Source organism: Myotis lucifugus, unplaced genomic scaffold (genome assembly GCF_000147115.1).
Source record: "Myotis lucifugus unplaced genomic scaffold, Myoluc2.0 scaffold_3402, whole genome shotgun sequence".
NCBI classification, from domain to species: domain Eukaryota; kingdom Metazoa; phylum Chordata; class Mammalia; order Chiroptera; family Vespertilionidae; genus Myotis; species Myotis lucifugus.
The window spans coordinates 1-9636 of NW_005874450.1; the positions used below are offsets into that span (position 1 = coordinate 1).

The window sequence follows — 9636 nt, forward strand, 5'->3', positions numbered from 1 at the left end:
CTGGGATAATGCACATTTCTAAAAACCACAATGCACAAAGGATGACCCAAAGGAATGTCATTGTTAATAATTCTATGAAGCAAAAAACCATTTCTTAGTTTTTAAGAAAGTTCCATTTCATATATTTGTATTAGGAGACATCATTAACTCTTTGATGTTTTGTTTTCCTTTATCCCTCCGTCAAAAGATGAGCAGATTTTTGGTTTTTATCCTCCAACTTCCTTCACTTCTCTGTTTAAATGGGGCCTGGGTGTGTGCATGGCCTGGGGTGTCACCTGGGCGCTGGCTGACACTGTGGTTATTTCCTCCTCCAGGCAGCACAGCTCTCCTCCTCACGCTGTGCATACAGCATTCCTTCCCAGAGCCCAGCAGGTTGTATCTTGACCTCATTCTGGCCATCCTGGCCCTGGAACTGATCTGTTCCCTGACGTGTCTGCTCATCTACACAGGTGAGAACTACAACTAGGCTGTTCTTACAAAGACCCGCTTGAAGCCCCGCTCATTTGAGAACAAGGAAGCTGTTCTCAAAGCTTTTCTATGTAGCTGAGAACCTGTTGAGCGTCCGTATCTCTCATTGCTGACATTCAGACTTCTCTCATTTCAAATCCACAGGAAGATACCAGTGAGCCTCGTTTCTAGTTGTGTCATCCACAAGTTTCTGTCAATTAAAGTGAAGCCTTTCCAGTATAAAACGAAAAATTCCCAAAAGACCACCCATGTTTGATTCCTCAAAGGCAGCTGACATGTAAATCTCCCATTTACAATAAAAAGTAACTAACGACAAATTAAGGACATAAATAATGCATGCAAAATTGCATTAAGGCCAACATTGCTTTGGGATAAATCATTTAAGAACCTTCTGTCTCTTCTCTTTTAAAGCTCTCAGTTGATTGATGACCTTGGTAGGCTTTCTGTCTCACTCTATATGACATTGCCTTGAATGTCTGACAATGAAACACACACAATAGAGCACTTCACTTAACCCTCCTGCATAATACCCCTGAAAAATGTTTGCCAGATATTTAAACCCTGTGCTAGTGCTCATTGAGTTATTTGTAAAAAATATTTTTAGTTCAAGCTGATATGCAGGGAGTTTTTCTGGGTGGGCTAGCAGTATCCAAGCCCCTACTCTACTAAAAGTGTAATCTTGACCACCTCCTTCAAGACAGGAGATGGAAAATTTAGGACACTGAAATATTACCTTGTAAAATAGCTTCTTGTTGTTGTTTTGTTCCTAAAGCTATCTTGTTCTGTGTTAAAGCTAATCATCTTAGTGTAACTTTTACTAGTATATACTTCATTAAAAAATACACACACTCTCACACACATCCTCACTCACTCACTCCCCTTCTCAGGATCCTAATTTGTTCTGGCTCTTCCCCTCCCCTCTCCCCCCCCCGCAAAAAAACACCTTCTTCTCTACTCTTTCGGGTTTCCTCCTCTCTGAACCTCCCCCCACCTGCACATCATTCCTACTTAGTAAGGGGCTGCTTTCCAGGGCTGTCCTAGCCCCTGTGCAAGCTCTGCTTTATGGTCCTTTTTATCCTGTTCTGGAATGTAGATTTATTTGTATTTTTCTCTGGGCTGGTAGCTCTTGTTATAGGGTAATGTCCACAGTGGAGGCTTTGGAGCCCTGCTTCCCAGATTCGAGCCCTGGCTACTTGTCCAGCTTCCTTGGACTGCACTTTACTTGACTGTAGAAAATAGGGAGTAATAAAAGCACCCACCAAAGGGGGAGGTTCTGAGAACTGAATGAGTTCCAGTAAAATAGTTCCCCTGTGCCTTCTGTGCTTTTAGTTCACAAAAAAATAATCCTGGTTATTATTATCAATAATAGCAATGATCACTGTGTTCCCCGTGCTTAGTATAGGCTTGGCACATGATAAACTGTCAAATGTTTGAGTACATAAAAAAAAAAAACAAACAACGAACCTATTGATTCTCTTTGTGAAGCATTTTTATGATATGACCTTTTTTAAAAATAGCCAATTCATGTAATTTGAATAAATGGAAATAGAAGTATTTTTTATAATTAGGTAACCTGACAATAATGACTTTATTATTTTAGTGAAGGTTCGAAAATTTAATAAAGCCAAACCACAGCCTGATATACTTGAAGAAGAAAAAGTCCATGCTTACCCTAGCAATATTACTTCAGAGACTGGATTCAGGTAAGCTTTGGGTGGGGAATAAAAGTTGCAAGAGAAATAATTTCCTCCCTCCCACCCCCCACCCCATCAAAATCTAGAAAGCATTCTACTTGGAGATTATTACTGTGCATTTGTAATAAACCTTTACAATTAGGTTTATGGGTGGTTTTTTGTTGTTGTTGTTGTTGTTAATCCTCACCCAAGGATATTTTTTCATTTATTTTTAGGGAGAGTGGAAGGGAGGGAGGGAGAGGGAGAGGGAGAGAAACATCAATGTGAGAGAGACCCATGGATTGGTGGGCTGAAGCTCTTTCCACTGAGCAATATGGGCCAGAGCTAGAATTAGGTTTGATGCTACTTCCTTTCAGCTGTGGTGAAGCCCAGTCAAATGAAAGAATCTCATTTTGGGATATTGCCCTGGCTTACAATATCTACGAAAAGGTAACAAATGCAATATGCTGTATTTTCACCAGTTTTCAACTGGTTGGGACCCATTTGCAAAGAGACTAATGAGTATTGGTGAATATATGTAACCCATTAATATTTTGATTCTTTGTAGGACTATTTCAAGTTTAGAAGAAATTATTGAAAAGCAAGGAGACATAATAGTATACCTGAAGAGACACAATGCACTGTTGAGTAAGCGGTTGTTGGCTTTCACTTCCTCGGACCTAGGCTCTCATTCAAATCGGATGTGAGAGTTCAAGGTCAAGACAGCAATTGCAGAGTGATCCAGGCTAATACAAGACTGACCACCTGACAAACTGTCATAGAAAATGGCAGCTTTTGCTGAGTGACATTTTACCACTCTTGTAGAGTACCTGAATTTGGTTCTCACCTGTGTGGCTATTTAATATGTAGAGCTTGTGGATTATGTGATGGTGATTTGTCAAGCCTTGATATCTCAATAATGTCTGTTTTACACATTTTGAAATTATTTAACTGCCTGCTTTATCCTAGGAGCAAAGGTAAAGCTTAAACATCTCCTGCGCCAACACTTCTTCCACATGACATGAGAATCCTATTGATAATTTGGCTACTTACAGAGCGAGGCTGGCATGCTAATGTATTTAAAACAGGGAGCTGGTCAAATAAGTTCTTCCCACTCTTAAACTGATGAGGGAAGACATTTCTTGTGTTAATGATTCCTCCAATGGAGCCTTCTCATATAGTTTATATGCTTGTGTAGTATTGGATGGCAGCTTGGCCCTTGTAGCATTTATAAAGAGGTTTCTCACTGTAGGATCAAATTCTCACTAGGTGATTTACTATGAAAACTCCTACAGTTTTCCATTCTCCAGAAATAAGATATGAAGATTACTTGGATCAGTGTTAGACTAACCATTGTTGTCTGTTACCTCTATAGCACCTTCTACTGGCAACACTTTAAACTTTCTCTTTATTTTTGCCCTCTTCAGGAAGTTGCCATGCATTTCAGTATTGACTATACTAGTATATCTTCACTGGATCAATAAGTTCAGTGATAGCAAAGGGGTCTTCTGTGGCTTTGTCTAAAAAGAAAGGACACCTCTTTTAGTCTTGGATCAGACTTAAAAATAAAATGCCCTATTAACTTCTATACTGATATTAAACTTATGTAATTCTCCAGATAAATTGAGGTATTTTGAGCCTGGCCGGCATGGTTCAATGGTTGAGCGTCCACCTGTGAACCAGGAGGTCACGGTTCAGTTCCAGGTCAGGGCACATGCCCAGGTTGTGGGCTCGATCCCAGTGTGGGGGGTGTAGGAGGCAACTGACCAATGATTTTCTCTCTCTCTCCCCTTTTCCCTTCTCTGAAATCAATAAAAATATTTTTAAAAAATAAATTGAATCATTTTAATGAATAAATGGCATTACTTCTGCAGTTTTCGTACTGTGCTTTTTATCAGTTTGCCCTTGGGGCCTTAACATGCTGCCTTAGGAAGACTTTTGGTTGAAAGCTTAACACGAAGGGGAGGGGATATCTGTGATAATGTCTGCTAATTTTTATTTACACTTAATTTTGGGGGGTATTTAGTGGAATAATCAATATTTGGTTTGAAAATACTTAACCAAGACACAAGTATCTGACAGGGGATGTTGTCATGATGTCACACATGAGGGCAAATACCTGTTTCTTTTAAATGTGGCCATTATGGGGGCATTCTAAGAGTTCTATTCAGCTAAAAGTGATGGTGTCACCTGCAGGCCATACCATTGAATCCCCAAAATGACAAGATCCATAAACTAAAAGGCCAAATTGTATTGTGAAAATCCTGGGTGTCTCCAAGTTTTCTGTCCCCCGTACCCACACGCCCCCCCCCACTCTTTTTAAATATATTTTTATTGATTTCAGAGAGAAAGGGAGAGGGAGATAGAAACATCATTGATCGTCTGCCTCCTGCCCGCCCCCTTCTGGGGTTGAGCCTGCAACCCGGGCATGTGCCTTTAACCAGAATTGGACCTGGGAGCCTTCAGTCGGCAGGCCGAAGCTCTGTCCACTGAGCCAAACCAGCTAGGACTTATCCTTCCTTTTTAGTAAGTATGTCTCAAACCATTGCCTTCTCTGAAAATCTGTCTCTGTTCTGAAAGAGTCTGTAAACTTTGCTGCCAGCTGATTTCTTTTTCAAAAGGAAAACACTGATGGTAGATGGATTAATTCTTACTTATTTTTAAATTCCATTTGGATCTAGTCTGTTTCTAAGGTTTATGGGATGAACTTTGGTTTACAGAGAAAACGTTGTAGCTAACATTAGGATGCTCAGGTTCCAATGTGTCAGCTGGGTGACCAGCAACACTCTTTTTAAACACAATAATGAACATTGCAAACTATAAAATAATGAAACTAAACACCAGATCTAGCAAAACAGAAAAACCACAAAAGCAATTTAAATGTTAAGCATGCTATTCAGGAGGCAAATACTGTGCATCTAAAAAAACTACTAAGACAGACCCTGGTTTGTAGCTTACAGAGGACTAGGATTTCTGCCCTTGAAGATCAGTGAAATAAGGCAGGGAGCCCAAAGGTACCATAGGAGTCCAGGTCAGAGAATACCCTGGAGGGGAAGGGGGATTTAGGAACCCCAGGCCAATTCAAGAGTAAAGAAGCGAAGTAAACAGCTACAGAAGATCCCAAGCACTGGGTAGAGCTTGAACCAAGAGCGCAGTGGGACCTGGACAATCCTCAGATCTTGTCCAGTGTTGTTGAAACAAAATGAAACTCTCTTCCTGACTTATGTGTTTAACAGGACCACCATTTCTTCCTTTCACCTTCCATTGAAGGAGGATTAGATTTACTCTCATATTAATATGATACCCACTATTGTATTAATTCACACACACCTTCCATTTAAAAAAAAAATTATTAAACTGGTCCAGTCTCTTAGAAAGTTTTCATTCAGTCTGTTCCTATAGAGATCCTAAGAGGTTTTGAGTCAGGTCCTACATAGAAATAGGCCTAAGAGGTAGATTAAAAGTGTCAGTGAAAGTATAGATGTGCGATTTGTCGGTCATGTTATAAAATGAGATCTCCCCCATCTCATAGTCCAGGAAAATGCTGATGCCTCTGGGCTTCACTTCAGACAAGAGAGGGATGGTGCCAGCTCCCGGGGCATCATAGCTATTCCCCTGCTGCCTAATCCGCCAGCCTCCCCGACAGGCCGACGGGCTCCTCCACCTGGTGGACAGAGAATCTTTGCAAACCCCGATCTCCTATGTGGGCTTGTCTCCCACGTCTACCTCCCAGAAATGCCTGCCAGAATGAAAGTATGGAAACCCCAGGACAACTGTGTTGACTGTAAATCTTTTTGGAAAATCAGGAACGTCTTGCATTCTCTTTGTATATCGCACACATTTTTTATCCTCAGAGACAGTCAGGGTGTGCCGTTTCAGGGTCTAGAATGATATCTACTCTAAATGTCTTTGTAATTTTCTGCAAAGCAGAATACTGGAAAGGAAAACTGCAGCCTTCCCTCCGTAACTGGACTGAAAACATTGATGGGCTGAACCCCTCCGAGTGCTTGTAGAAACTTGTGATTTGTAACAGCAATTCCACATCCGTCAGCACCGTGCACTTTACTACCTGACTTAGCAGGCCTTTGAGTGTGGAATTGTACTTTGAAAATTCGGTTATAATAGCGCTGAGTTTCTTTTCACTCGCCTTTTCTTCATCAGCTAATCTTGAAAGAACTGCTTCTTGATCACGTTCTAAAAACTGCCTCAGGTCCTCAAATTCAGAGAGTAATTCCAGCCTTTGGGTTTCCACCTTCTCTCTCAGTTCTAAGGGTTTTTTGCTTTGAATGCTTATTGATTTCTGAGCGTCTGCCACCTGCTCCTTCAGGGGCTCAATGTAACTGCTGAGCCTTTGCCTGTGATGAGAGGCAGCCTCTTCCATGGGCCTCACCTGGTGGCCCTGGTGGTCAGGGGGCTGAGTGCACAGGGGGCACAACAGCTCTCGGTCCTCCTCACAGAAGAGGGTCAGGGCCTTGTGCTTCTCACACAAGCGCTTCTCTTCCTGCTGCTTCATCTTGGCCCCTGGTGATCTGGAGGAGCTTGGCCATGTCAACCATCCTTCCCAGCTGGGTGTTGCTCCACAGGTGCCTCTCTTTGCATGGGTGACGGCACACAGGGCAAGGGAACCTGTCCTGCACATCAGCCCAGGACTGCTGGATGCAGGAGGGACAAGTTGTGCCCACATTTGATGGTGACAGGGTCTCGCAGGCCATCCAGGCAGATGGGACAGTTGATTTCTGCTGGGAGTCCTGCCAGAGCTGTGCCAACTGCCATTGGGCCCTGAAAGAAGGACGGGACTGAGGTGGGTTTCTTCAGGAAGCTGTGCTCTGGGAGATCTCTCCACCAAGAAGCAGATGCACCCTCAGATCTCACTGGCCTTGCTGTCCTGAATGACTCATTCCTATGAGACCAGTGGCCGCTCGTGTCTAGAGGAGCTCCGTTCACCACCTCCAGCTGATTGCAGACGTTGAGACCAAGTTCAGAAATTCTTGGTCAGAAAGCAGACATGGTTCTAAAGTGCCTGTGCATTCCTGGAGATGAGAAAAGATTGTTGCATGTAAAAAAGGCTACCATTGTGGCCCTGCTCACTGCCACATTTGAAGCAACCACTGATTTGTGTCTCTGTCAGCACAACCCACCTAAACCAAGTCACCCACAATGGTGCTGCATGGGACTGTGGCAAGTGTATGATTTGGGACTAGATCACCTATCCTGGGTCAGTTTCCATCCTTAGGGACCTACCATCTGGGAAACCTGGGGATAGCTACTAACATTCTTATCTCTAAGAGAGTGTGGCAAAGAAGAATAAAATTCCCAACTTCAATCATTTTAATCTTGAGAAAAACCTAAGAAAAGGAGCTGACACTGTTTGGCTTAAACAGTTTATTTTTTATAGTGCTGAATTCATAATATATCATGTTTACATGTTTTTCCTTTAGCTTCTCAGCTGCAGGATACATCCAGCTCTGTACAGAAAAGTAGATGGGATTTCGACGAGGTTAGATTTCCTTGAGGCCCCTCCAACTCAAAAAACTGATTTTCATGTCATGCTCAGAATGAATAAAATTGGAGATCAAGGTTTCAATATAAAATGAAACAAACACACAAACAATTGTTCTTTGAAGTCATTGTCACTGTTGACCCACCCACTAGTGGTAATGATTTGTGGGGACAAGGTCCTAAGGAGGAGAAATACAGGTGTTAGACGTCAGCATGGTGCTAACATTTGGGGAGGAGGGCCAGGCTAGTGATTGGGAAGAACATGAGAAAAGCTTTTAGGTGCTAGTAATTATCTATTTCTTTCTTTTTCCTTTCCTTTCTTTTTTTTTATTACAGCTCAAAAGATTTTTCTTTTTACTTTCAAAAGTAGTACGCAAAAAGAAAAGTAGGAAAAATATTTACTTACAAATTCTGATTACAAAGCATTATTTTAATATTTCTATTCCTTTAGCATATGACAAAACCACAATATGCCTAGGAAGACAAAATATTTTAAAACATTGGAAAAACATTAAAAGACAAATGTCCATTATATAACCAAGAATGTTAAATATTTAGAAACTGTAAATTTCCTAAAATGTGGCAGGCACTTTCAGAGAGCTACATATTGCAAATTATCCTACCATGTTTCTTCCCAAATATCAATTATGTTTGATATGATGAAAAATACCAAGCAGACTCAACTAATTATCCAATCAAAGTTACCATGTCAAGGTTCAATTTAAGTACACAACTGAAAGTTTTGTCCAAGATGATCCTGACACATGAAGCTTCCAGTGAATTTCAGAAATGTTAACAAAGGTATCTTCCTTGTTTGCCTGTGAATGTTTGAGTATTGCTGCATTGTTGCCTTATGTCCACTACAGATACTGGTTCTTGGCCAGCCCCAGGGTCTTCAAGCATTGAAGGTTTGAAATAACTTTCCAACTCATTAGACATTCTTTTTTCTCTACCACACCCTGATCCAAAAGGTGTAGGTGTCCTTGGAGAAGCCTCGGGGTGGGCCTGCTGCTGCCCTGGGGAGCAGCCTAATTGCTGCTGAGACCCCGAGGGGGACCTGGAGTAGGAACCAGGGCAGCTGCCAGGGGATTGAGACCCAACCCGGCCCCACAGGAGGCTGACGCCCTGTCCTGGAGAGTGGCTGCTCCCTTAGGGCCTACACCTGGGCCTGTACAACTGCGTGTGATGTGGGCTCCCATACCAGTCCCTAGGCGAGGGCGGCCGTGGTCCGCCTCTGCCTGGGGTACCCCAGTAGCTGCTCCCGCTGCTCCAATTTCCTACACCCCGGCTGGGGTAAGGAGGAGTCAGGGGTGGAAAGTTCTGTTGGTGCATATCTGGAGAGGAAGACATTACTCCTGTGCCCGGGAACTGTTCCGAATTATCTCTTTCTTAAATGGGTGGTGGTGTAGGGTTACAGGCCCATGCAATTCTGTTTGCAAGTCTATTAACAGTAAAAAATGAAAATAAAATAATTGATTACAATTATGGTAGAACATTTTCATTCTCTGGCTGAGGAAGCCATCTGGTATGATTGAAAATCAGAAAGTTGCTATTAGTTTGTCAAACTATCTAAATAGCTTCTATAGCCCTAGCCAGTTTGGCTCAGAGGATAGAGCATCAGTCTGTGCAGGTCAAGGGCACCTACCTGGGTTGCAGGCTCCTCCCGGCCAGCCCAGGTTGGGGCTCTTGCAGGAGGCAACTAATCCATGTGTTTCTCTCACATGAGTATTTCTCTCTGTCTTTCTTCCACTTTCCCTAAAAATCAATGGAAAAATATCCTCAGGGGAAGATTAACATAAATAACTAAACAAACAAACAAATAAGCAAATGAAAAATAAATAAAATGGGTAAAGAGGATTAATCGTAGAAACAAATGACCAATCATGAAATCAAAGCAGATCATTTTGAAAACTCCAAAGACATCAGAGTGATCTACAAGGGCCATTGTTCTTTGTAGTATCTCATGGGATTGGCAAAGATTTCAAAAGACTCTGAC

At 42.2% G+C, this 9636-nt stretch overlaps 1 long non-coding RNA gene and 1 pseudogene across 1 annotated transcript; one reads left to right on the forward strand and one right to left on the reverse strand.

The window, feature by feature from the left end:
- Positions 1–308: 308 nt before the first annotated feature.
- On the forward strand, positions 309–3087 carry LOC102417284. The gene is made up of 3 exons (XR_330990.3): positions 309–449; positions 2069–2171; positions 2710–3087. It is a non-coding gene; the product is annotated as an uncharacterized LOC102417284 (long non-coding RNA).
- Positions 3088–8196: 5109 nt separating this feature from the next.
- On the reverse strand, positions 8197–9110 carry LOC102417499 (annotated as a pseudogene).
- Between the last annotated feature and the right edge of the window lie 526 nt (positions 9111–9636).